General features: G+C 37.2%; 1 protein-coding gene across 1 annotated transcript in view; it reads right to left on the bottom strand.

Moving 5' to 3' along the window:
- MBD6 (methyl-CpG binding domain protein 6) overlaps positions 1–24,670 on the bottom strand; it is a 358,975-nt gene extending 334,305 nt beyond the window's left edge. Inside the window, exon 1 of the mRNA XM_053708189.1 lies at positions 24,159–24,670. The gene's annotated coding sequence lies outside the window, so the exon portion shown is untranslated. The remainder of the gene's footprint in view (positions 1–24,158) is intronic.
- Positions 24,671–25,780: the final 1,110 nt, after the last annotated feature.

Here is a 25,780-nt window from a genome sequence, read left to right as displayed (position 1 = left end):
AATTACCTATGCTCTACCATGTTCATAGATCTCAACTCTCTCAAAGCCCCAAGCCACAATTTGGACACATGTGGAGTGGGTTAGCACAAAATACCCAAGTTACACTACTGAGAATGGCTTGTTCCAACCCAGAACAGTTATCTCCAGAGCTATCCATAACTTTATATTACTATTTCAGTAGACTAGACGGTATTTGTTGAGTTAAGGTTTTCTTATGTGTGGCCCACGGACCTCTGATATGTTATTTTACCCTTGCCGGTTATTGTGTCTATTATCCCAGTGTCTCTTCTTAGCGATATATAAAATATAAGGATAAGATCAATAATGTGAGAAGCATGTTGGCCCCACTGTTCTTTTTGCTTTTTGTATTTATCCCTGTTGTGTTCCCTTACTCTCAGCCTCCCTCATACTCAAGATAGATCTGAAACTTATACCTTTCAACTACGGGTTATGTTAATTTACTGCAACTACAATGTAAATACCTAGCGTGTTACCTAATGAATATCTAGTGCTTACCTAATGATCACATGTAAATGTCGACCCTGCTGTCTAGAAATTTCAGCATACTTATTCCTGATTATGGCTAGCATATAAATAGTGGACACTGTATTATGAGCCTCTCTACATCCACTGTATATGTTGAGACTGACATCCTCAAAACCTCTAATTGAATGGTATACTTAAGGTCCTCCTCCACGCTATATATTTAGCTGTTATATCAGCATGTTACTACTGAACAAATGGTCTCAGAGCTTACTATAATGTTCTTTCTGGCATCCAACTTGCCTCCATATGCAAATATAGTCACATTTATTATTATACCTACTCAGAGCAAAATAACATACCTTTCAATTACTAAGTGGATAAATGTATAATTGATGATTATGTTAAGTGCCGATCTATGTCATGCTATCACTTGGATACTTTACTATTACCCCGCTATACATATCATAATTGTTATTATACATCATTTTCTATACAACATTGCTAACTCCATCTTCCCCTTAGCTCCTAGTATTTGCATACTCACAGACAATTTGACCCATCTGCATTCCCCCTCTACTATAGTCCAATGCTTGCTGTAATAAAACTCTAGGGAGACTTCCATCTGACTAATAATTTGTCTACATACTTCCTACACTTTCCTACTTCCACACATATTACTGGCCTCACACCTGACTAAACATATACACCAACCTACGCACAGTATACATTAATATATTTTCCGATAAGTAACCTCTTTAGGGAATTACCCCAAAACCTTAATACTCTGGTACATTTAGAACCTCTCTAGCCATCCCAGACGCGCAGTTTTCTAACCTCCGCCCCCCACACACTCTCCCCCCTTTAGAGCGGCTTTGGCCCGCTGAGTATCCCTTCCCCTGATAAAAATCAATATACCAACCCCTATATTACTCTAATTCATTAGGACACATATCTTGTTACGTCACCACAGTAATAGAGGGTCCATCTACCACGCCTTTTCATTCACAGCTTATAAAAGAGGTTTCATACTTATACGTCCTAGTCATTTTCCTCCTTCATATACGAATTCATCATATCACTCCCACCCATTACAGTACATATATACAGATACATACTTGTACACATACTCCTTTCACTATCTCTAGATGCCATATTCCTCATGTTGATCTTGTCACCATATTTGGCTATTACTCTTATGTACTCATACATATAGAAGCAATGACATTTACCATGACAAGTACCATTATAATATTACCTCCTTAGGTTCTCGACCAAACCTATTTTCTACAAGGGAGTTGTTAAGATGTAATCTTTATGTTTGACTTTATATAGACATATTTACTATTTTATTGTATTTGCTTATTACCTCAATAAAAAAAAAATATTTAAAAATAAAAAAAAATAAAAAAAAAATAAAAGGATGCCAAGTGAATGAAGCAAATTTATTAATATAAACTGTATACTCTGTCTAAATCATGAATGTTTCACTTTCAAATTAGTGTCCCTTTAATGTTTAATTGATAACTCACACTCTGGCACCTCTGCAGGTATTCAATGGCCTCCAGGCTACTACAACATAAAAGACCAACATTTGGGACTACAACTTACACAAACAATAACTGAGTATGCAGTCATTTTATTTTTTCAATTGTTTGCGTCTACTGAGCATTTTTGAAATATATCAAAATAAGCCAACTTTACACTTTTTAAATATTGTAGGTTTTTTAAACAAACATTGCACCAATTATTATTAGAATTTTAAAATCTATCTACATACCAAGTTACCTAAATATTAGTAAACACACACCCACAGTAGGGTGCAAAAGGTCTGAGTCAACACTGTCAACTGGTTTTGTATGATTAAGAGCTTGATTTATCAATCCATAGCGGATAGGGGCGTACATATTCGCCCCTGTCCGCCCAAGCTCTTCTCTGGCACAGCCAATTACACATGGGCAGGAGCTGTCAATCTCCCCGGTCGAACGCGACAGGGAAATTTTAATTCTCCACCTAAGAGGTGGAGAACAGGGTAGGGAAGCCGCAGTCTGGTGACTGCTACTTGATGAATACTTGTGCAAACCTACAGTCAAAATTAAGCTTTCAAGATTTAGATAGGGCATGCAATTTTAAACAACTTTCCAATGTACTTTTATTATCAAATTTGCTTTGTTCTCCTGGTATTCTTTGTTGAAAGCTAAACCTTGGTAGGCTCATATGCTAATTTCTAAGTCCTTGAAGTCCTCCTCTTATCTCAGTGCATTTTGAAAGTTTTTCACAGCTAGACAGCACTAGTTCATGTGGGTCAAATAGATAACACTGCCCTCACTACCGTGGAGTCATTTATGAGTCAGAACTGATTGGCTAACATGCAAGTCTGTTAAAAGAACTGAAATAAGGGGTCAGTCTGCAGATGCTTAGATACAAGGTAATCACAGAGGTAAAAAAGTATATTAATATAACAGTGTTGGTTATGCAAAACTGGGGAATCGGTAATAAAAGGATTATCTTTTTAAACAATAAAAATTCTGGAGTGCGTCTCCTAATGCTCTTGTAAGTGCTCCTTGTTAGGGTCTACAAACAATGACATTAGTTGTAATGCCTTTTGTAATCATGCCAAAAGGAGCTTAGTGAAGCAATTCAAGGATAAGTTGTTCACCTAAGTGCTAATAAAAAAAACATTTCCAGGCACCAAATCGAAGCAAGTGTGCTGCCACAGATAAAGAAGCAGAAAACGTTTTGTCACTTTAGAGGTGGCGAGATCAATCACTCCATTATACGCTCGTTCAGTGAGATCAATCACCCCAATACTCGCTCATTCGGGATGATTCACGTTCCCTGCTTTAGCACAATTGGTTGTGCCGGATGGAGAAGGTTGCGGCACTGCACAAGAATTCTCTTGTGCGATATTAAATTTTGCCATGCGATGGTGGCAATTGCAGGCAGACAGGTTCACTGCCTGCGAACCTGTACGCCTGCAGGGATAGTAAATCTAGCCCTTAATATGTTCAGCATGGGCCAAACAATACATTTGACAACCGAAAAATGTCCATGAGAAGCTAACACCACAATGTATTAAAAAACAACAAATATGAGGAGTGCTAAATAAAAGCAGCTATAGAGATCAGAAAATAAAAATAAAAATAAACAGAGCTATGTCTATGAGATTAAAATAGATAATATTTATTATAGTACAATACAAATGCCTAATACCACCGGTGGTTAAAAATAAACATATAATTTGCTAAAAATATCTATATATGATAAGATAAAACTTAAAACATATTCTAAACAAAGATAAGCACTATTTAAATGCTATATCCAATACAAAGTGGCTGTTACTTATGTAGCCGTTAATGTTGTATTCAATGCAAAGTGGCTGTTACTTTTGTAGCCGTTAATGTTTGCTGTAAAATACGGCTGATAATTTTGTAGCCTTAAAAATGTTTTTAATTTGTCCAACAACAGGAGGTTTTATTTAGAACAATTGTCCCATAGGTTACAATCCTTTGAGTATTAAAAATAAGGAAATTATGGATAAAATGGAACACAGTCAGCTGTTATAAAAAAAAGATTACTCTGCAATCGATGTAAATATTTAGGATCCGTAATTATTCCCAGAATCCAAAACCTTCAGGGTTTCTCCGCTAAATCAAATTGGAAAATAGTAGCTTACCAGGGGTCTCCGGCTCTCAGACCTAATACCTTACACTGGTTTTTGTCCGCAGTCTGGCTTGGCGTTTAGATACGATATCCTCCAAGTTTCAGCCGCTCTCCCCTCAAGGTAGCTTGTTCCGGTTCAGGTAGTGAGATCACAAGACCTGAATGAGCCAATAATTTTAGCGGATTGCCGGGAAAGGTGAATTCATTCAGTTAAAAGCACAAAGTCCTTTATAACAAGATCTTAAAACTCAGATACTTGTAACTTGGCTTTACCAGAGATAAGAGTAATCCTCAGTTGAAAAATTGTATCAGAGCGCTCTGATTTTCTAATTTCAAAAACAGCTTTTCATCTTCACAACATCTACGCGTTTCAGCATTAAACAGCCTTTTTCAAGATGGTTATTCCTTTTCCATACTCCTCTATTTATTCAGGATTGTCTTTAATTGATTAACCGCCTTTCTTTTTCTTAAAGTTATAGTCCATTGGTCCAGAATACAAGTTATATAATATTGCTAAGCCATTCTAAATTAATAAATATTCCTTATTAACTATAAAATTCATAAAAGTGATTTAAAAAAAAAAAAGTGAATTTGACACAAATATAAATAAAATATATATATATATATATACTTATCTAAGTGTACTAAATTGAAATTCATTACATATAAAAAATAGAGAGTCTAAAACTCCGCTATAAAGGTGTGTATAATGTGTATTTTAAGGGTGAGTGTGAAATTGATACTCTACTATATAAGTATTGAAATAGATCATCTATACATTTTATATTATTTTTAAATTTATATATATATAAAAAAGAAGATCTATATATAAAAGATATATGTGTTTATGTTAATATATATATATATATATATACTATGAAATAAATATATATATATATATATATATATATATAAATTTTATAAAACCTTCATTAATTATATTGGATTATTATGAATTGTAATATAAATATTAATTAAAAATGAGTAAAAAGTATATATTGAAAAAAATGGTCATTAGAAAACTTTACTCCATAATGGAGTTAAAATCTAATTCCACTTTAAGGCCCCTTGTTTCTAAGCTCCTAAATAGAAAAATTAATTCTGCCTCAGCCCTCAATCTTTTATTTATATCTCCCCCTCTAGGGTCTCTTCTTATCTTCTTAATACCCCAATATTTAAAATCTTTAGTGTCCTGATTGTGTTGTTCTTTGAAATGTCGGGATAATAAATGGCCCTCAAAACCATGCTCAATGTTTAGGAGATGCTCCCTTATTCTATCTCTCAGGGGGCGAGAGGTTTCCCCCAAATACTGTTTCTTACAAGAACATTGCGCTAGATAGATTACATTTCTATCAGTACACCTAATGCAGTCTCTAATTTCGAAATCTTTATTTGTTGAACTTGATGTTACAAATTTGACTTTATTGCTGAAACTACAAGCTTTGCATCCTATACATGGATAAAATCCTTTTAGTTTTTCATTATATAAATTAACCTCACTGGTTTTGATTTCTAATTTTCTAGGGACACTGGGTGCTAGAATAGATTTAAGATTTTTAGCTTTTTTTAAAACTCTCAGGTTTTTCAGAGAGAAGTTCACCCATAATGGGGTCTCTTTGCAGAATATACCAATGTTTATTGAAAATGTTTCTTATTTGTTTATGATTGGTATTATAGTTAGTAACAAAGGGTGTCCATAAAGAGTCTCTACTTTTATCTATTTTGGGCTTTCTCTGTAACAATTCGGACCTCTCTTTTTTTCTTGCTTTATCTCTAGCTTCATTGATTAATTTCTTATCGTAGCCCTTTTCTTTAAATTTAATTTCTAATTGGTCAGCTTGTGTTTCAAAATCTATTAATCTAGAACAGTTTTTCCTTATTCTAGTAAATTGATTGTTAGGTATATTATCTATCCATCGTCTAAGGTGACAACTATTGTTATCAATATAATTATTTGAGTCAAATGTTTTGAAATGGGTTGAAGTGTACAGTTCACCATTTCTTATATCAACATCTAAATCTAGAAAATTAATATGATTTTTACTGATTTCATGGGTAAAGTTTAAACCAAATTTCTTATCTTTAAGATCTTCTAAAAAATATTCAAAAATCTCTAAATCCCCCTTCCATATGATGAAAATATCATCAATAAATCTATAGACACCTTTATAGCGGAGTTTTAGACTCTCTATTTTTTATTTGTAATGAATTTCAATTTAGTACACGTAGATAAGTTTTTTTATATATATATATATATATATAATATCTTATTTATATTTATGTGTCACATTCACTTTTTTTTAATCACTTTTATGAATTTTATAGTTAATAAGGAATATTTATTAATTTAGAATGGCTTAGCAATATTATATAACTTGTATTCTGGACCAATGGACTATACCTTTAAGAAAAAGAAAGGATGTTAATCAATTAAAGACAATCCTGAATAAATAGAGTATGGGAAAGGAATAACCATCTTGAAAAAGGCTGTTTAATGCTGAAACGCGTAGATGTTGTGAAGATGAAAAGCTGTGTTTGAAATTAGAAAATCAGAGCACTCTGATACAATTTTTCAACTGAGGATTACTCTTATCTCTGGTAAAGCCAAGTTACAAGTATCTGAGTTTTAAGATCTTGTTATAAAGGACTTTGTGCTTTTAACTGAATGAATTCACCTTTCTCGGCAATCCGCTAAAACTATTGGCTTAATCAGGTCTTGTGATCTCACTACCTGAACTGGAACAAGCTACCTTGAGGGGAGAGCGGCTGAAACTTGGAGGATATCGTATCTAAACGCCAAGCCAGACTGCGGACAAAAACCAGTGTAAGGTATTAGGTCTGAGAGCCGGAGTAGTAAGCTACTATTTTCCAATTTGATTTAGCGGAGAAACCCTGCAGGTTTCGGATTCTGGGAATAGTTACGGATCCTAAATATTTACATCGATTGCAGAGTAATCTTTTTTATAACAGCTGACTGTGTTCCATTTTATCCATAATCTCCTTATTTTTAATACTCAAAGGATTGTAACCTATGGGACAATTGTTCTAAATAAAACCTCCTGTTGTTGGACAAATTAAAAACATTTTTAAGGCTACAAAATTATCAGCCGTATTTTACAGCAAACATTAACGGCTACAAAAGTAACAGCCACTTTGCATTGAATACAACATTAACGGCTACATAAGTAACAGCCACTTTGTATTGGATATAGCATTTAAATAGTGCTTATCTTTGTTTAGAATATGTTTTAAGTTTTATCTTATCATATATAGATATTTTTAGCAAATTATATGTTTATTTTTAACCACCGGTGGTATTAGGCATTTGTATTGTACTATAATAAATATTATTATCTATTTTAATCTCATAGACATAGCTCTGTTTATTTTTATTTTCTGATCTCTATAGCTGCTTTTATTTAGCACTCCTCATATTTGTTGTTTTTTATATTTCATTAAAGGAAGTGTTTGGGGTAGCACTTTAATTGAGGTAGCTTGAGCTATAACTATTAGGGTTTATATACTATTTTTGAGTTTGACCACAATGTATTAAACTTGCAATGAAATATGATGCAGAAAATATTCAGGTATGGGAATGCTTTGTCTATTAAAGGGCCATAATACCCAAATGTTTAAATACTTGAAATTGATGCAGCATAGCTGTAAAAAGCTGACAAGAAAATATCACCTGAACATCTCTATGTAAAAAAGAAAGATATTTTACCTCAAAAGTTTCTCAGTAGCCACATCCCATTGTAAAGGACTTCTAAGTAGCAAATCAGTATGTCTGTCCCGGGACAGCGGAAGGAGCGAGCTTACGTGCACTCTCATCTTATTTCCCTATTCAGCTTAAGGAAGTTTACAATGAAATCTCATGAGAGTTAAGTGAAATCTCATGAGATCACAGTAAAAGAGTTCATGACCTCCGCACTGTTATTGTGGGCTGCAGCTGAGTATAACTATTTACACAGAACTTACTCTGCTGAGCTGAGGAAATTGTGAGGTAAAATATCTTATTATTTGAAGTAATTTAGCATATGGGTATTATGTCCCTTTAAGACGTTTGTGACTTGCACAATATCAACTACACAATGATGAAGGAGAAATACCACACTATTCTGCAGATCAATGCCATCCCTTGAGATGTACTAGCAAACATGATTTTACTTTTATTAGTGCAAATTATAAATGTGTATCTTTGTGGATTACAGTAGTGGGCTTGTTCATATATACCTTGTCTGTGTGCATCAGAAAAGTGTAAGAGAGACAGTAATGTCAAAATAAAACTTTTGTGATTTAGAAAGAGTATGCAATTTTGAACAACTTCTCAATTTACTTTGATTATCTAATTTGCTTTGTTAAAAAGCATACCTAGGTAGGCTCAGGAGCAACAATGCACTACTAAGAGCTAGCTGCTGATTGATGACTGCACACAAACACCATTTGTCATTGACTCAATTTGTGCAGCTAACTCCATCCAAGAGAATGAAACAAATTTGATAATAAAAGTAAATTGGAAAGTTGCTTAAAATTGTATTCTCTGTCTGAATAATGAAAGTAAAAATTTGGGTTTCATATAACTAATTATTAGTTTTGATTCTTGCATGTAAAGCCAAAGGGTTAATGCTATCTACTCCAAAAATAAGTATTGATGTTTTAAAGCTTACATTATTAAAGGGACAGTTAACTGTAATTTTATTTCTCCGCTATGTTCCCAATGGTCCAGTTTGCCCAACAGAATGTATTAAATTGTTTATAGATAGTTACTTAACCTTTATTTTGTCATTTGAAGCAGCTGTCTTTGTCTGTTGTATCCCCCTATAATTCAAATTTCAGTACTTAAAAACAAAAAATGTTATTCAATGATTCAGAATCAGATAAAGAATACAATTTTAAACAACTTTCCTATGCACTTCTATTATCAAGTTTGCTTCATTCTCTTGATATCCTTTGTAGAAGAAAGAGCAATGTAGAGATATTTATGTGCAGCCATCAATCAGCAGCTCCTTAGCCTACAAAAATAATAAATTGGAACGTTGTTTAAAATCGGATGCTCTCTCTGGGAAAAAAAATTTGGGTTTCATATCCCTTTAACTAATGTTTAGAAGGCTTCGATTAAATCAAGTTTGCCCTAGGCAAACAAGGCACTTGCCTAATGCGGCAGATTGTAGGGGGGGGCAGCACTTTTTTGTGTCTATATTTTTAAGAAGCTTACAGTAATTTTAGAAGTATTATACAGGTATAGAATTGGAGATTTTGCCCAAGGAGCTTACATTCAAGGGGAGTAAAATAAGAGAGAGCCCATCAGTTTAGAGGTAACTCGGAAGCTTTCATTTATTTAAAAAGACCAGGAAAATTGCACCCTCCTATAATTAATAACGAAACACAAGGGTATATATGCAAGATGAAATGTTTTTATATAAATGCAATCATAGTTCAATAAATAAATACATAAAATAGACACAAAGACACACATGAAAGACAACACATGGGCCCCTCATTCAATTCTAAAAATGACTAAGCCGGCTGGTAATAAAAATCCTAGTACAAAACGTACCACTAACTAAAGTGCCAAAATGTCATTCAACTTGTGCGTGTACTTCATGGCTTGTAGCATGAACAAAGATATAAATGGTCAGTCCATAAGTCACGGATTATATCATATAGTGACAGAATGTAGCGTGCAACATGCAAAGCAAATGGCAGGTAAATCAGTGAGCGTCAAGCTTGTAATCATTTATCCCAATGTGAAAACTTGATGGCTGGTACCATGAATAAAGATATCAATGGTTAGTTCATAGGTCACAGTTCATATCATGTACTCTAATAACTGTTGCAGCATGCAAAGCAAGTAGCAGGTAGCAAGTAAATCTATAAGCAGCAAGTTGATAATATTGTACCCAAACGGTTCAGCATGAGCCAGATGACACAAAGCATGCAAAGTCACTTAAAGAAAGCAGATGTTCACTACCGCTATAGCCCTGTGTGGGGTATCCACATGAGTGCTGTTGAAGTAGAGAGGAGGAAAATGTTCATTATCAACATCCGTTTAACAGGCGGACAAGAGGTCATACCAAATCCTGGAGTCGTGATGACCATTGTATACTACAGTGACGTGCGGTAACGTCAGAGGCTGGTGAGGCAGTGGCTAGGATACGCCTTCCTTCTTTAGATATCCTTTGTTGAAGAAATAGCAATGCACATGGGTGAGCCAATCACATGAGGTATCTATGTGCAGCCACCAATCAGCAGCTACTGAGCATATTTATATATGATTTTCAACAAAGGATATCAAAAGAATGAAGAAAATTAGATATTAGATGTAAATTGGAAAGTTATTTAAAATTGCATGCTCTTTCTAAATCATGAAAGAAAACATATGGGTTTCATGTCCCTTTAAATGGTGTCTTGGAAAACTGGTCAACTTAGTAAGCATCTGATTTTAGTCTAAAAAGATTGTAACAGAAACTCTTGCCAGATAATACCATGCTTGCTCTGATTATGAGATCTAGAAATCCATGCCCATTAAAATATGTTTAAAACATACTTTTTACTTTAATGCTGCAAATTATGCTTATAGATTCTTTCATTATTCAGTAAATATAAAAATGTCTTGATCCAGTGGCGGCTGGTGAAATTTAAAGATGGTGTGGCGCTTGACCCCACCCTTTTAAATAAAGCCACACCATCAGAAGGCACTACCAATTCATTAATTAAATAAATAAAAGGTAGACAGAAACACATGAAAGCACTTGGGGGGAGAGGGAGAGAGAGACGGGGGAAGAGAGACACAGAGGTTTAGAGAGAAAGAGAGAGAGACACAATCATACACAGAGGGTTAAAGAGAGAGAGAAAGAAAGAGACACAATCACACACAGAGGGTTAGAGAGAGAGAGAAAGAGAGACACAATCACACATAGAGGGTTATAGAGAGAGAAAGAGAGAGACACAATCACACACAGAGGATTAGAGAAAGAGAGACACAATCACACACAGAGGGTTAGAGAGAGAAAAAGAGAGACACACAATCATACACAGAGGGTTAGAGAGAGAGAGAAAGAGAGAGACACACAATCACACACAGAGGGTTAGAGAGAGAGAGAAAGAGAGAGACACACAATCACACACAGAGGGTTAGAGAGAGAGAAAGAGAGAGAGACACAATCACACACAGAGGGTTAGAGAGAGAGAGAAAGAGAGAGAGAGACACAATCACACACAGAGGGTTAGAGAGATAGAGAAAGAGAGAGACACAATCACACACAGAGGGTTAGAGAGAGAAAGAGAGAGAGACACAATCACACAGAGAGGATTAGAGAGAGAGAGACACAATCACACACAGGGTTAGAGAGAGAGAAAGAGAGAGACACAATCACACACAGAGGGTTAGAGAGAGAGAGAGACACACACAATCACACACAGAGGGTTAGAGAGAGAGAGAAAGAGAGGGAGAGACACAATCACACACAGAGGGTTAGAGAGAGAGAGAGAGAGAGAAAGAGAGAGACACACAATCACACACAGAGGGTTAGAGAGAGAGAAAGAGAGAGAGAGACACAATCATACACAGAGGGTTAGAGAGAGAGAGAGAGAGAGAAAGAGAGAGAGACACAATCACACACAGAGTGTTAGAGAGAGAAAGAGAGAGAGAGAGACACACAATCACACACAGAGGGTTAGAGAGAGAGATAAAGAGAGAGACACACAATCACACACAGAGGGTTAGAGAGAGAAAAAGAGAGAGACACAATCACACACATAGGGTTAGAGAGAGAGAAAGAGAGAGAGACACAATCACAAACAAAGGGTTAGAGAGAGAGAGAGAGAGAGAGAGAGAGAGACACAATCACACACAGAGGGTTAGAGAGAGAGAAAGAGAGAGAGAGAGAGACACAATCACACACAGAGGGTTAGAGAGAGAGAGGGAGACACAATCACACACAGAGGGTTAGAGAGAGAGAAAGAGAGAGAGAGAGAGAGAGACAATCACACACAGAGGGTTACAGAGAGAGAGAGAAAGAGAGAGACACACAATCACACACAGAGGGTTAGAGAGAGAGAGAAAGAGAGAGAGACACAATCACACACAGAGGGTTAGAGAGAGAGAAAGAGAGACACAATCACACACAGAGGGTTAGAGAGAGACACAATCACGCACAGAGGGTTAGAGAAAGAGAGAGACACACAATCACACACAGAGGGTTAGAGAGAGAGAAAGAGAGAGACACAATCACACACAGAGGGTTAGAGAAATAGAGAAAGAGAGAGAGACACAATCACACACAGAGGGTTAGATATAGAGAGAAAGAGAGAGAGACACAATCACACACAGAGGGTTAGAGAAAGAGAGAGAGAGACACAATTACACACAGAGGGTTAGAGAGACACATAAGGGATGAGAGAGTCAGAGGGGAGGAAGAGAGACAGAGAGAGAGAAAGAGACCATGGGGGAGAACAACACATAAGGAGAGAGATGGATAGATAGATAGATAGATAGAGAGACACACACACACACACAAGGGGGGGAGGGACCACTGCATTTTTAAGTAATAAAACAGCAGAGCTACAGAGAGTTCATAAAGTGAGACTATAAATTAGTGTGAAGTACAGAGGCAAGCTGCTTGTGTAAAGTTTGAGTAAACAAAATACAAAAACGATCCTTAAACTGCTGTAAAAGAGTAAAAAAACAAAAGACTAAACCACATTCATTAAATTATAATTTTCACTAACAGAATCCCTTTCAGTAAAATATAAGGTTGTAGAACTTACTTCAATAAGATGTGGCTAAAACACTGCTCACTGTATCTCTTCCTGGCTGCTCTGTAAGGAAGTGACAGTGGAACATTCCACTGCACTTAGAGGGGAAGAACAGAACTCTCTTTTTCACTTTAGGAAAGCTTGCAGCTTCACAGGACAGCAACAAAATAAATGAAAGTTGTTTTGTTTTATATCATTTAACATCCAGTCCCAACCCTAAGTTCCACTTACTAATGCCTCTCACTGGATTGGGTCAGCCCAAATAGGACTGCCTCAATAAGCAGTTAATTGGCCATGCAATGATCTTAACCACTTTCATCCAATAGGTGGCACAGCATGTTGTGTAATGGTGGGCAGACCTGCTTGTGCCTCTTCATTGCACAACATGTAGCTGTGAAAAAAAAATGCTGGGGGGAAAAAAATTGCAATTTTTTTTTTAAAGCCAATAAAAAAATATATATTTTTGCCCAAATGAGAGGGGAAGCACTGCCTCACCTGCCTCTAGTGACTGCACATCACTGGTATACTACCTCTCCTTACTGATGAATACTTAGGTGATGGACGTTCGACTCACTTCTCCTCCACACAGGGAATGGTAAAAGTAGCGGGTTAGAGTGGGGGGATCCCACGGGTGTTGTTCTGCGGACCGACACATCCTTCTGCGCATTTCGCTCCGTAGCAAAGAGCTTCTTCCAGGTGACATTTCATCTTGCATATATACCCTTGTGTTTCGTTATTAATTATAGGAGGGTGCAATTTTCCTGGTCTTTTTGGACATACCTTATACCGGTATAGACACTTTTCTTCTTAAATTGTTGTATATATTTATTTACCAGGCTGCACCTCCTGATGTATAGATTGGCAAAAAGATTACAATATATTTAATATTTTGTATGGTTGAGCTTACTAGTTTTCCCTTCTCTTTTTTTGTATTTAATTTATTTAACTAGCCTTTAGTTCTGTTGCCTTTCAGCACTCAGTATTGTGTTTTGGGAAGTATTGTTTCAAGAAATCTGTCTTTGGAGGGTTTTATGTATACTGCACTTCTCTGTGCTGTTTCCAACTTCTTTCCTCTCTATGACCACCATCTACTAACTTTCTCTCTTACTCTACCTGCTATATCTTTGCAAGCCCCCAAAAAACTGCTACCTTACCGGAATTTAAATGACTTGGATCTCACAGACTTTTCAACTTAACTGAATCCTCTGCTCTCCAACATTTCATCCCTCTCTTGCCCAAACCTTGTGGCTTTACAGTATAGTTCAGCACTAAAATCAACACTTGACAAAGCTGCACCCACCACTGTTCGCCGTACATCAATCACTCGACGGCAATCGTGGCAAACCAAACAGACCAGATATCTTCAGCAATGTTCACGGGCTGCTGAACGGCAGTGGAGGAAATCACGCACCTGTGCTGATTTCCAGCATTATAATTTCATCCTTAAGTCCTACAACTCTGCACTCAGCCTGACCAAACAAATCTATTTCTCCTCTCTTGTGTCATCTCATGCATCTAACCCCAGAAAGCTGTTCTCAACCTTTAACGCCCTTCTACATCCTCCTGCACCCCTGCCCACTACCATCCTCACTGCTCAGATTATTGCTGATCACTTCAAAAATAAAATTGACACCATTAGAAAAGATATCTGCATCTCTCACCCCTCAAATCCAGCACTCCTACCCATCCCTTCTATTAACAGAACTCTATGCTACTTCCCTCCTGGCACGAAGAAGTCTCTGTTCTACTATCTTTGGCTCATCTCACAACCTGCCTACTTGACCCTGTTCCTTCACAACTTCTTCCCTCTCTCTCTCTGCTTCACTAACCCCTACCCTAACTCATCTCTGTAACCAATCTCTCACCGCTGGCACATTTCCTGATACATTCAAGCATGCGTTAATCATATCAATCCTAAAAAATCCCTCGCTTGACCCCTCCACCCCTTCTAACTATCGACCGGTCTCCTTACTTCCCTTTGCTTCAGAATTATTGGAACGACTTGTCTATAATCGGCTAACTCAGTTTCTCACAACTAACTCCTTACTTGATCCACTACAATCTGGTTTCCGCCCTAAACACTCAACAGAAACCGCTCTTACTAAAGTAACAAATGACCTGTTATCAGCTAAAGCAAAAGGCCACTACTCTTTACTAATTCTTCATGACCTGTCCGCTCCTTTTGACACAGTTGACCATCCTCTCCTCCTAAAAAATACTACATTCATTTGGCATCCAAGACACAGCCCTTTCCTGGTTTGCCTCATATCTCTCAAAACGCTCGCTTTCAGGTTCATATCTTCTGATCCTATGCATCTCTTAGTTGGAGTACCACAAGGCTCTGTCTTGGGTCCCTTGCTTTTCTAGCCTCCCTTGGAAAATGTATAGCCTCCTTTGGATTCCAGTACCACTTATATGCTGATGATACCCAAATTTATCTTTCCTCTCCTAATATCTCTCCCTCTTTACTCAACCAGAATTCCAACTGCCTCTCTGCAATTTCCTCTTTGATGTCTTCACACTACCTCCAACTCAAGCTGTCCAAAACTGAACTGCTTTTTATTCCCCCCTTTTCGAGACATCCAACACCTGACATTTCTCTGATGGTTGGAGACTCTATTCTCAACACCTCACCCCATATCCGCTGTCTTGGGGTCACACTTGACTCAAAACTCAAATTCAACCCACATATACAAGTGCTTACCAAATTCTGCCATTCACAACTATGCAACATTTCCAGAATTCGTCCCCTGCCTTACTCAAAAAACTACAAAAATAATAATTCCCTCATTTTGTCACGCATTGATTATTGCATTCTACTTCTAAATGGCCTTCCAAAACACTGTCTCTCCTCCCTCCAATCTATTATGAATGCTTCTGCTAGACTCATCCACTTAAGTTGACTATCTAAATCAGCTTCTCCGCTCTGCTAGTCTCTGCACTGGCTCCCCATACACTCCATAATACAATTTAAAGTATTAACCCTAACTTACAAAGCACTCAACAGTCTAACTCCCAACTATATTTCCTCTCTCATCGTTAAATATTCCCCATCCCGTCCTCTTCGATCAACCTCTGACCTACGTCTCTCCGCTCCTGTTATCTCTACGTCCCACTCCCGCCTCCAAAACTTCTCACGTGCTGCTCCTGTCCTCTGGAACTCTCTACCCTGCTCTATAAGATTGTCTCAAACCTTGTATAGCTTCAGACGCTCCTTCAAAATCCACCTATTCAGATAGGCTTACCATCTCTCCTCTATCTCTCATCCTAACCAAACTAATACATGAACTGCCTGACTCACTGCTGCAACTACAACTGATGTGACAAGCTACCCCAACCTTATGTCTCTGCACCCTAAACCTATAGATTGTGAGCTCTCCGGAGCAGGGCCCTCTTCCTCCTGTACTAGATTTGTTTAGTTTTGTTATGTTTTGTATTTATCACAAATCCTTGGCATTGTATACCCCTATCACTTTACCCAGCGCTACAGAATTTGTCAGCGCTATACAAACATGATAATAATAATACTGCAGCAATAGATAGATATGTTTGTGTGTGTATGCACATGTGACCACGTGTATGTGTATAACTCTGTGTGTATGTGTGTGTGAAAATGTGTTTGTTTGTTTATATATGTGTGTGTTTCTATAAAATGTGTGCATGCAAGTGTTTGCAAGCACTGGTGAACATTTACTTTGGAAATACCATAAAAAAATTTTTTTAAAAAGTCACGTTACTCCATGATTATAAAATGTTATGGCCAAAAAAGGCCTAAAACCTGGGGGGAGAAGAGTTCTCAGTGCCTAGGGCAGCACAGAACCTAAATACGTCACTGATGTAACACCCCTTTGTAAGGCACACTGTTTAAAGGGACAGTCTACTCCAGAATTGTTATTGTTTAAAAAGATAATCCCTTTATTACCCATTCCCCAGTTTTGCATAACCAGCACAGTTATTTTAATACACTTATTACCTCTGTGATTACCTTGTATATATGCCCCTGCAGACTGCCCCTTATCTCAGTGCTTTTGACAGACATGTAGTTTAGCTAATTAGTGCAGACTCCTAAATAACTCTACGGGAGTGAGCACAATGATATCTATATAACACACATGAACTAGTACTGTCTAACTGTGAAAAACTTTCAAAATGCTCTGAGCTAAGAGGCGGTTTTCAACGGTTTTAGAAATCAGTTTGAGCCTACCTAGGTTAAGCCTTTCAAAAATACCACTAAGCGAACAAAGCTAATTTGATAATAAAATTAAATTGAGAAGTTGTTTAAAATTGCATGCCCTATCTGAATCATGAAAGTTTAATTTTGACTAGACTGTGCCTTTAAGGTAAAAACTGCCTTTATAGAATTAGAACAGGGATTTCAAAGTACTGGAGAGATTTCTTATAAAATCTCACAAGCCCAGAGAGCTTTATAAAATCAGGCCCCAAATAAACATTGAGAAATAAGTTAAGGAGTACTCATCTTAATGAATTACATGAGAAAATGAGGTCTGCTCTCCCTACAAGCTCAGTGCACTATATTGGGTTGTGGTTTCAGTTAGCAGAAACAGCTATTTCATTAAAAAAAACTAAACATAAAGAAACAATTTCCCATACATTTTAAACTCTGCAGATAGTATAACATATTAAGGGAAAAACAATTTTACAGTACACTGTACATTTAATATAGTAAATATATAGGTTTCAATTAAAGTAAATGCAGGCAGGGAGATGAGCTACTCTGCTCAGCTCTGTTCATAGGGCTTTCTGTGCAGGAGAAGAGCAGCATGACACCATTAGCCAGATTTTTCAATGAAAGACTGGAGCACTATCATACATATACTTGCCAGCTACATTCTGCAGGATGGGATTGCTATTAGTCACAGATACGCACATTTAAGACTAACTAGTACATTAGGCCAGTATACCTCAGTATGTCAACCTCCTATCAGACTTTTGTAGTAACTACAATTACCAGCATGCTGTTCAACCAGCATTGCAGAATAGCATACAGTGGTTAAATATCATGCCGTTAAAGGGACACTGAAACCAAATTTTTTTCTTTAGTGATTCAGATAGAGCATGCCATTTTAAGCAACTTTCTAATTTACTCTCTTGCTATCTTTATTTGAAAAAAAAAGCATCTACGCTTTTTTTGGTTCTGTACTCTGGACAGCACTTTTTTATTGGTGTATGAATTTATCCACCAATCAGCAAGAACAACCCAGGTTGTTCACCAAAAATGGGCTGGCATCTAACCTTACATTCTTGCATTTCAAATAAAGATACCAAGAGAATGAAGAAAATGTGATAATAGGAGTAAATTAGAAAGTTGCTTAAAATGTCATGCTCTATTTGAATCACGAAAGAAAAAATTTGGGTTCAGAGTCCCTTTAACTGTAGTTCCCAAGTGTAGCAAACAAAAACATGGTAAGCGGTATCAAGGCAATGCCTGGGCGTTACAAATTTATGCACCAGGCCTAAACTTTAAGGCGTCACAGGCAGAATGGAGCATGGGTCATTTCAACTCTAAGCTAATGATTTCTCTCTCTACATTTCCAGCCATGAAGGAATCTTCTCAAAACTACCAAATTTCAAAGCAATTCATTCATCCAATCTAAAGTTAAAAAACACAATTTAACACTGAAGTGTGAAGAACCTTAGCTGCTATAATATATGTATATATATATGTGTCCCTCACTTGTAAACTTTAAATTATTAGCTTTATGAGTAATTTGCCAACCGATTCTGAGTTATATGGGGGTATAGTAAATAAAGAGAAGACATGGAAGGAAGACTGGAACAGAACTCTGCACACTAGAACTTAGAAGGTCACTATTATATATAAATGTATGTATGTATGAATGAGTGTGTATGTATGAGTGTATGAGTGTGTGTATGTATGAGTGTGTGTATGTATGTATGAATGAGTGTGTGTATGTATGAGTGTGTGTATGTATTTTTGTATGTATGTATGAATGAGTGTGTATGTATGAGTGTGTGTATGTATGAGTATGTGTGTATGTATGTATGTATGAGTATGTGTGTATGTATGTATGCATGTATGAGTATGTATGCATGTATGAGTATGTATGCATGTATGAGTATGTATGCATGTATGAGTATGTATGCATGAGTATGTATGAGTATGTATGCATGTATGAGTGTATGAGTGTATGCATGTATGAGTGTGTATGTATGAGTGTATGAATGTATGTATGAGTGTATGAGTATGAGTATGTATGGTTGAATGTTTGTGTGTGTGTGTATGTATGTATGTATGTTTGTATGAGTGTGTGTATGTATGTATGTATGTGTGTAATGTATGCATGTATGAGTGTATGCATGTATGCATGAGTGTATGTCTGTATATATGTATAAGTGTATGAGTGTATGTCTGTATGCATGTAATTATATTAAATCATTCTGAAATAATACCCTTTGTTCTACCAAGCACTCTATCATATTTGTGGCACAGTGTGGCTGAGAGGAACGTACATAGTTAACATAAGTAAAGGTGTTTTTTAACCTGTACACCAGGCCTTGAGAAATCCCAGGAGCCAGGGTGTCACGGCTTCTAGAAATCGTTTTGGGTGTTCCCACAGGTATCCCTGTTATACTATACATAAGAATACAAAGCAACAGACTTGTCTAATATAATGGGTAGGCAGCGTTTAATGTTGTTTCAAACTAAACTGTTTAGATCATTTTTTCTCAACCTCATTCCTCAAGTACCCCCAACAGACCTGGTTTTCATTAAAGCTGAACAAGTGCACAGGTGAAATAATCAGCTGATGGGTGAGAGCAGGTTAGTAACCATGGTGTTACTGATCAGCTGATTACTTCACCTGTGCACTGGTTCAGCTATAATGAAAACCTGGCCTGTTGGGGGTATTTGAGGACAACGGTTGAGAAACACTGGTTTAGATGACTTTCCTTTCACACCTCAGAGCAATTTTAATTTTTGGTTTTAAAACAGTTTGTAAGATAGCTTACCTTACCACATTGTGATTTATTACGGCATGCTTATTCTATAGAGCAGTGATGACCATTGTTTTAGCATAGTGGGCTAAATTTCTGTTGGTTAGCTTGTTACATTATAATCATGTAATATACTGTAATAATGATGTATATCCTTACATAAGCATCTGTAGGGGGAGCAATGAAATGGATATCTGAACTGCCAATCACAGGTTAGCGTTGTTCTGCGCAGGAGTAAAAACACAGATACAGTAATGAAGAGGAGCATACACCAAGAGCAGTGGCAGAGAACCACCGTTCATGGAGATAAACCCTGACAGTGTGCACGTCACAAGAGTGGATACGCTTTTCAATGATGCAGCAAATTCTGATTATGCTGCAGATAAATAGCATTTAAAATGGGGATATGTAATCTGTGAAGTGGTACAGCATGTTTTATTGAAGGGACCAAAAACCCAATTTTTTTCTTTTATGTTATTGGCTCACCCATTGCTTCAGTTAGCTCTCAGTAATGAATTGTTGCTTCCTCAACAAAGGATGCCAATAGAATGAAGCAAATTAGATAATAGAAGTAAATTGGAATGGTATGCTCTGTTTAAAATTATTAAAGAAAAATGTTGGGTTTCATGTCCCTTTAACATCTCAACTGAGCTGCTATACCTTGAGACAAACAGCTGCACAGTCTTCATGCCCAATGTTTTTCAACTGTCTCAGCCATCTTTCTCAAGAACAATAATTCACTCAAAAAATGAATCATTGCTCTTGAGGAAGAAAGCTGCAACCGTTGAAACGCGTTGAGAGCAGAGCCTGTGGAGCTGTTTCACTTAAAAACAACTTCAGTGACATTTTACTACTGTCAGTTTCCAGTTAGTCGTCACTGCATGCTGTATGGTCTGCACTATGCTAGGCGTCTGCTAATTCGGAGGTGAATTGCTGTACCATTATTGCTGACAGAGGAAGAAGCCAGAGGGATAGAGAGTTAACCCTTCACGGAGCTCATCTCCTGGGAAGAGTGTGCCCTGCTTTCCACTTGTCTGACTGAGACCTATACAGAAAGGGATCCTGTCTGTGGCTGCAACACTAAGGGCTCGATTTATCAAGCTGCGACGGACAGGGGTGCACATACGCGCCCCTGTGCGCTGCGGCTCGCCTCTGGCAGGCTATATTTCTCTGCCGGAATTAAGCATTGCATACGAGTGCTATTTTGCACTTGTGTGCATCCCGCCCCCTGCCCACACCCAGCCAATCATGTGCAGGAAGGAGCTGTCAATCTCTGCGGTCGGACAAGACCGGGGAGATTGAAATTTGCCACCTAAGAGGTGGCGAAAGGTAAGGGAAGGAGCGGTCTGATGACTGCTGCTTGTTAAATCGAAATGCAGGTTCTCTTGTGAGAACCTGCAGTCATAAGGGGTGCGAAGCCTGCCCAAGGCTTTGATAAATTAACGCCTAAGAAGTAGATTAATCACTTTTTTTTAGGATTGTGTACACATATAATGTTTTGAGATTTTTTTTACTGCTAATTTTTACTGCTAATTAGTTAACGGAGTCTGGGTAGACTACTGACCTTATGCGTCCTTTAACATAGAATGTCTTTATTTCTTTATGTATATAGTGATGAATTACATAGATCTGGATACTGAGGAGTTATACATTTATTCAAATTATTATATGTAGGGATGTATGTAGAAGAATGCAAGAAGATAGTAAGCAAAAGTGTAACTTATAAGTGTGTGTCAGCTCAAGTAATTTAACAAACAGGTCAGTCTGCTCAACAAACTGTGATATTTATTATCCATCAGCACAACAGCAGATCAAACCTTAAATTGGGCCCTTTTGATATAAAACATGGTGACTAGAAATGAGAAGCTGACAGAGAAAACGTTCTAGTAGAGTGCATTAACATCTACTTTGAAGTATATTTAATAAGATATGGGAGGAAAAGTCCCCAGACAGAGAACCTGTCCACCCACAATTACCACAGGTGATGCAGCATCAGCATAAGAAATTTAAAATTGCACAAAAGTTCTCTTGTGCAATCCCACACCCTTCTCTCATTCAACAAATCATGCTAAGGTGCTGGATAGGTTAGGAAGCAGCAGTTGAATGTACAAGCATGCACCTCAAGTGCTCTGAAGCTGAAAATGCAGCTACAAAAATATGTTCCTTTATGTAGAATAGCAGTTAGGTTAGCCCCTCTACGAATGTCTTATTTTGAACACATCGAAGCCAAACATTTTTCTTTCAGGATTTAGATAGAGTATGTGATTTTTAACCCCTTAATGACCAGTAACGTACCCTGTTTGTCACTGATCTTTCCAGACTCCAGGAGGGAAGGAGGTAATAATAGAGCGGTACTGCTGCTCGCGGCAAGACCCACGCTATTATGGCCTGAAAAACCCTTATCGACAAGCGACGTACAGGGTACAATGTGGTCATTACGGGGGGTTAAAAATAAAAACTTTCTAATATACTACTATTATCACTTTTTCTTTGTTCCCTTGGTGTCTTTTGTTAAAAAGCATGGAACATAATCTTAGAAGCCGGACAATTTCTTGGGCACTGTATGGCAGCAGTTTTGCAAGAATGTTATCCATTTGAAGGAGCACTAGATCCTGTCATGTACTGCTCCAGAAGTCTACCTAGGTATCTCTAACACATATCATTTGAACAAAGCAAATTTGATAAAAGAAATAAATTGGAAGCTATTTTAAAATGGTCTGCTCTGTCTGAATCACAAGGTACATTTTGGGGGTTTCATATACCTTTAATATTATTTATGTACTGTTCCCTCAAACACAATTCTAGTTGCTTTAAATTAAAATATATACATCTCAATACCTAATATTTTTTCCATATTGCCTGGCTGAAAGCTGTTGTATGAGTAGTTAGTGATGTGTGTCATCTGAAGCTAGAGTATTAATGCATGGTGTTAATTACTACAACAAAGTCAAGTACACCTTATACATGTATGGAAGCGATATTCATGTGTAGCAAGGTCACAAATCTATTTCCATACGGATTATCATGGAAGCACAGACAATAAAAACAGAGATAAATGAATGGGATTGTCATGTTAGATTTATAGAAATGTCCGTATTTTTAAGCTGCCATATATTTATGAATAGTGTGTACCAAGACTAACCAAAATTAACTGATGCACCTTTGATACAGAATTGTCTCGGTTCTGCAACAAGAATTTCCTATGATTTTAAACAAATCCACAATCGCAATGCTAATTCCATTTTTCTAACACAGGGCTCAACAAATTTTACTTTTGTTCCATACTGTTCTAGTTAGGTTATATTAATAGCCTTTTCCACTTTCTTAAAAAAAGGTTCTCACTAGTATAGCAAGCAACTAAGTTTGTCAACCACTACCATAATAGATCAATCTCTCTTTTTGTACAACCTAGTACCAGAACACACCAGAATCTAGATTTGTCTCCCAGTTTATTTTATAATAAAATGCTTACTCAAAACATTCCAGAAACATCTTAACATTTGTGAGATATATATTTTAGATGATTAACATTCTCATTAGTTCTCAATACATGACATTTCAAAATATTGTATTTATTTATTCCAAGCAACACAAATAACCAGCCTGTGTTTTTGAAAATTCAAAGTTTGGCAAAACAAAACAAAAAATGTCACGAGCATAGCCTTGAATTTCATTATTGGATGACATCACATGAAGCAGTTGTCAAAATCAAACAATTATTCTGCTTGGGTTGGAAGTTAAAAATTCAAACTAACAAGCTTAGAAGTATAGATCTGCATGTGTGTTTGCCTTTGCAAATAATGAGAAGAGTCCACAATATAACAAAATATACAAGAAAACAAAAACACAGCTTTATAAGTTCTTACTGACCAAGCAAGTTCAATTTTCTATGTGACATAACAAAATATCACTTTTTGATACAAATGTTTTCCAAAACAATTTACAGACCTTTTGGTTTTTTTTATTTTTTTTAAAAAAAGGGATTAGTGATGACTGCACACCTGCCTGACATGAATACACTGTACACTACATGACAAAGTTACATAATTCTTCTTATTAAGTGATCATTTCTGTTATTTTACTTTTGTTGGCATTATGTTTGTGCAGATCACCAACCAGGATATTACAGTGCCATCTACAAGTGGCACCCTTCCCCCAACACCTGGAAAACTGACATGCTGTTGTCATTTCGCTTACAGACACCAGCTGCTATCTCAGGCACACTAACATGTGAAAATAAAAAACGATCATTGCACTTTATGCGTACGGTTCATATTTACCTATGTATCTTTAGCAGAACAGCTTATTCTTGCTTTGACAACCAGGCAGTCTGCTCAGTTCTTCTCACAGCCTCCAAGTCTTTCCCTGCAGGTCTTTTGTAGCAGTGGGGGGAAATAAATAGAACAACAAAGGGCAATAAATATTTCCCCTTTTTTATTGCTCCCCCTTCATTGTTGTTGTTGTGTTTGCTGTCTGTTGGTTGTTGTTCTTGCAGCAGCCCCTCCTTAGGCTCCTCTGGGCAGGCAGTGGGGGGTTGCTGTTTTACTAGAGGCTGAATGTCTGGGTTCATAGGAAGGAGGTTGATCACAAGGTGCACTGAATACCTGTTTCCATCCTTAGGGGTCTTTTCGCTACGAGGAAAAGGGGCAGGTTATATGTTTGTCTGGTTCAGGCCTGTGGTTCCTGCTGGATTTCCCAGCTTCCCCTGTCTCTCTCTCTTTTCAGTGGCTGTTTTCCTTTCCCTGGGCTCCAGTGCCAGAAGATCATGGAGTTTCCTGTTGCGCATGCGCGGTATGGCTCTGGGGGCAGCTCAGGGGATTCCGTGCCCACAATGCTCAAGCCATAGTACGGGAGCCGCAGTGGAGTGCTTCTTTGGCCATCTTGGCTGCTGGCAAACGTCAACGTAGACAACGATTTTAGTTAACTGTTTCGCTGCTTTATTTTATTTTCATGCTCAGTGAAAGCGAAAAGCTTAAAGGTTGTTTCTTTTTTTTTCCATTTACAAAAGAGCTGATAACTAAGCTTGCTTTACCCTGTTTAAAATAAGAACAGTATGTGCGACCTTTCCGAATACGGTTTAATTATTTATCTGGCGTAATTTACACAAGAGAGAGACTCAGACTAGGACAGTTGCCCCAACCCAATATGGAAGGGAATGGTGGTGCCGCGATTTCCACTCTATTGAATTCACTGTTTAATTATTATGTTTAACATTAATGCAACATGATAAAGGATGAAAAGGAAATAAAGATATTTCGTAATATAGACAGAAGGGTTTTCTCCATTCTTTTAGCAGCGACTGCAAAAATATGGAATGGCCTAGTAACCTTATTGCATAATGATTATTATTTTTTGTTACATTCGGGTTCACACGCATACATTCTTTAGTTGCCGATATATAGAGCTTATCAGTGATTTGTACCAAAAAAAGTGTTCTTCCATGTGAATAAAGAACAGAATGAACGCCTCCCATATGCCATCAACTCTGAGAGTGCAAAAATAAATGGTCTTTGCATTATGCAAAGGGTTAAACGCAAAGATAAAGGGCCATAATAGTGGAAAAATTACATGATCTCATTTGTCAGAACATGTCATTTTAAAGGGTCAGTCTTGTTATTGTTTTAAAAGATAGATAATCCCTTTATTTACCCATTCCCTAGTTTTACATAACCAGTTATAAAAAATACTTTTACCTCTGTGATTATCTTGTATCTAAGCCTCTGCAAACTGCCCCCTTATTTCAGTTCTTTTAACAGACATGCATTTTAGCCAATCAGTGCTGGCTCATAGGAACTCCACGTGCATGAGCACAGTGTTATCTATATGAAACACATGAACTAACACCATTTAGTGGTAAAAAAACTGTCAAAATGCCCTGAGAGAAGAGGCGGACTTCAAGGGC

Source organism: Bombina bombina, chromosome 3 (assembly GCF_027579735.1).
Source record: "Bombina bombina isolate aBomBom1 chromosome 3, aBomBom1.pri, whole genome shotgun sequence".
In the NCBI taxonomy this organism is placed as follows: domain Eukaryota; kingdom Metazoa; phylum Chordata; class Amphibia; order Anura; family Bombinatoridae; genus Bombina; species Bombina bombina.
Note: the sequence above shows the minus strand (reverse complement) of the source record. Positions and strands in the feature narration are given on the sequence as shown.